This window comes from Dipodomys merriami, unplaced genomic scaffold, assembly GCF_024711535.1.
Source record: "Dipodomys merriami isolate MVZ:Mamm:240054 unplaced genomic scaffold, mDipMer1.0.p SCAF_1526, whole genome shotgun sequence".
In the NCBI taxonomy this organism is placed as follows: domain Eukaryota; kingdom Metazoa; phylum Chordata; class Mammalia; order Rodentia; family Heteromyidae; genus Dipodomys; species Dipodomys merriami.
Genome location: NW_027202856.1, coordinates 73,250 through 76,889, shown reverse-complemented (window position 1 = coordinate 76,889; position 3,640 = coordinate 73,250). Strand labels below are relative to the sequence as shown.

Sequence of the window (3,640 nt, the reverse complement as noted above, 5' to 3'; positions counted from 1 at the left end):
GAAGAAGAAGAAGAAGAAGAAGAAGAAGAAGAAGAAGAAGAAGAAGAAGAAGAAGAAGAAGAAGAAGAAGAAGAAGAAGAAGAAGAAGAAGAAGAAGAAGAAGAAGAAGAAGAAGAAGAAGAAGAAGAAGAAGAAGAAGAAGAAGAAGAAGAAGAAGAAGAAGAAGAAGAAGAAAAAGTTCTTTGATTTTTTTGGGGGGTAGGGGTGGGAAAAATCCTGTATCTCCCTTGTGTCTGTAACCAGCCTCTTGTGGAAGTCTCTGGTCTGCTTGTGGTCCTGTGGCTTGATTGGTTTCTTAAGTCAGTTTGTTGGAACAGGCAGAAAATTGCTCTGCTTTACCCAGGATTTTGAGATCCCCCTCCAGGTTAGTTTAATGGGAGGCTGATCTGTTCTGAGAATCACAGAAGATGGGGATACAGTGATGAGGCTAGGTTCTGGGTAGAGTTGAGGCCTTTCAACATACAGTAGCTTTTCCCGGGGGCTAGTTTGTGAAAACCTCACAGAGCCCAGACTGGAGCCATTCTCAGGGTTTCTGTTTACTGATTTTCAATTGATTGTGGTGGCTGCTAGAGGGAGGGGCAACCTCTGGCTCTGATTACCCGGTGAGGAAAGCCTCTCCTATGGCTCGCGCCCGAGCTGGGTAACTTTTCCCTGGATGGAGCTGAGTCTGGCAGGCCACGCCGCCATTAAATTCTTGTGACCTGCTAAATGACTCGTTTTATTCCACGGCCTGAGTTGGAGCTGGCAGCTCCCCTGAGCTTTGTCGGTATCCAAGATGGAGATCTCCAGTACTGGGGGAGGGAAAGAGTGCCCTTCCCTCCTCTGCTCCCTGAGAAGGAGTGAGGACGTCGGGCTTCTACTCATGCCCAGTCTTGGTTCCTGGGTCGTCTCTGGTCTGCAAACTGCAGGATGAAGATGTCTGCTCCTTGTTGGTTCTTGCTGATGTTGTGTAGAATCCACTCACCCACTGTGTCTGGCTCCTTGTCCCAGACTCTCTGTGGCTCAGGTATGGTGCCCTGCGGTCGCTGGTGGCTGCTGGTAAGCGCTCAGATGTCTCTTCTTGCCTGGGTTTCCCCTCTCTTGCCTAACTCTCTGTCCTGTGATGGCACACTTGGTGTGATTCTCTGGCTTAGGACTATTCATTGGAACTCTAAAACTGCTTTCTATGGGAGAGCTTGTTCAGATTCCAGCTTCTCCTCTGCCATCTTCCCGGAACTCTTCTCATATTCCTGTACATTTAAAACTGGCTAAGATTATGATGCTCAACAAGAGTTTTATAGGCTATGAGTAGTCTTTAAATTTACACTCTAAGATTACTATATATGTCTCATCTCATCATCTGCATACGGTTTATACAATCATTTTTGTTCCTCGCTAACATATTAAGTAAGGAAGCCCTAAAGTTTTAACAGAAACTGTCTTAACTCTTTGCTGTTTCTTAATACAAAGATTTTGCAACTTCTCATTAGTAAAGTTTCTATAAACTCTGAAATGTACATACTTAGTAGTATATGTCTGCTACCATAAATTTTAATACTTTATAGAAAAGTTATATGACCTACCAAACAATCAATTTTGGCATATAAGCAAATTCCCAAAATTAAACATATTTAAAACATTAAAACTTAAAAAAAAATAAAAACTTAACACTTGCTGCAGTGTTCATTATGATAGGTGTCTTGTATAGACTAATTGAAATCCTCCTTCTACACATCTGTTGCACAACAAATATCTGGAATTATTTTGTTTTTGACATATCAATCTTGACTTTAGTCTTAAATGTGTGCTTATGTAAGAAATACATGCTTCTAAAATTTCACGACCATTCTTGTGAACTTACTTTTTGTTAAATTGTCTAGTTTAAGAAAATCAGTTCCACTTTATATTTAAAAAATGTTATGTGCTCAATTCAGCAGCACATACACTAAAATTGGAACAATACAGAGAAGATTAGCATGGTCCCTGTGCAAGTATGACATGCAAATTTGTGAAGCGCTCCACATTTTTACAATAACAGATGCTGGAGGGGATGTGGCCAGAAGGGAACCGTACGTCATTCTTGGTGGGAGTGTAAACTTGTTCAATCACTTGGAAAGCAGTATGGAGGTTCCGTAAAAGATTCCACATAGAGCTCCTGTATGACCCAGCAATACCACTTTTGGGCATTCACCTAAATAGTCAGCAACAAGACCATATTAAAATTGCCAATACAATTATGTTTACTGCAGCATTATTTCCCATAGCTAAGATATGGAACCAACCCCAATGCCCCTCAGTAGATGAATGGATCAAGAAAACGTTGTGAGTTGTGTGTGTGTGTGTGTGTGTGTGTGTGTGTGTGTGTGTGTGTGTGTGTGTGTGTGTGTGTGTGAATTCTATCGTCCATCAGAAAGAACGACATCGCCCAATTTGTTACGGAAAAATTATATTAACTAAAATAATCGAACTCCAAAGAAACATCGGTCACGTGGTATCCCTTATTGGCAATAATGAATATACTTCCTGGATAAGTAGAAAAGGTCAAAAGCTATATGCATATGAATAGATAAGGTGATGTTAAGCTAAATGAACCCCAAGATAGGGACACAAGTGTATTTTTTTCTTGCTGTTGTTTCTAAAGTATTTATAATGTACGATGTGATTTTTTTGTTGCTTTTTATATGGTCCTCCCACACAGAAATAAACATTTTTTACAGTCAACCTTGAAAAGCCATCTTGATAGACCATTTCTGTAAGTGGTAGCAGAATATTATTGATGGCTTTGCAAGGATGCCAGATTGCCTGATTTTGAGAGAATTAAAACAGGAATTTAGTCAGTTGTTTTCGTATCATTAGGACAAAAACCCATTGACTCTAGTCCAGGTGATCAATGCGGCCCAGAGAAGCTAATACATTAACTAGTAATCCTAGACCTCTAAAAACAAAACAATAAAAATCAAGCAAAAAACTCCAGCAAGCAAGGCCAGTCAAAGCTCCTATCACAGTCTACGTAAAGTCAGGCAAAAAACTGAAGCTGGGAGTCATTTAGCTGAAAACTAATATATTTATTATGAGGCAGGCTGAAATAAAAGACTCCTGAGAGAGGGTAGGAAAGACTGATCAGAGAGACTAAAATTGGTCACACAAACATTGGAAAATAGAATTCCTTATAAAACAAATAAATCATAGAAATCCTGTGCATGTAAGAACAACACAGCAGACCAATTCCAGAAATGCACATTTTCTTAGAGGTCAGCTTAATGAATTATCAATGGAAATTTTTGAAATCTTAAATATTTGACCCATGTGGAAGAAGGACAATTGCTCAAGAGAAAGAAAAAGTCATCACTCTGTTAACAGGTCCAATATCACATTAAGAAGTAATCAAGCACAGATTTGTAATAAAAAGAGAAAATAATTATTCGAAATGAGGGTTTCATTTGTTTTGATGTAAATGTTTTTGATTTAGGTGCTAGCGATTACCATACAAATGATCCAGTCCCACAGTTGAGTTGACATTGACTGCAGTATTTCCACATGACAGAAAAGAGAAAATTTACAAATGTCAGATCAAATGAGTTGAGGATGAAGTGTTCTAATAGTAATATCTGAGGTTTAGACACAGGTGAAGAGGTGGATTTTCTTTTATAAAAATCCCCCA

General features: G+C 39.1%; 1 non-coding gene across 1 annotated transcript; it reads left to right on the top strand.

The window, feature by feature from the left end:
• Positions 1–1,900: 1,900 nt before the first annotated feature.
• LOC138827255 (U6 spliceosomal RNA) lies at positions 1,901–2,007 on the top strand. Its single transcript, XR_011372028.1, has one exon. It is a non-coding gene; the product is annotated as a U6 spliceosomal RNA (small nuclear RNA).
• The last annotated feature ends 1,633 nt before the right edge of the window (positions 2,008–3,640 follow it).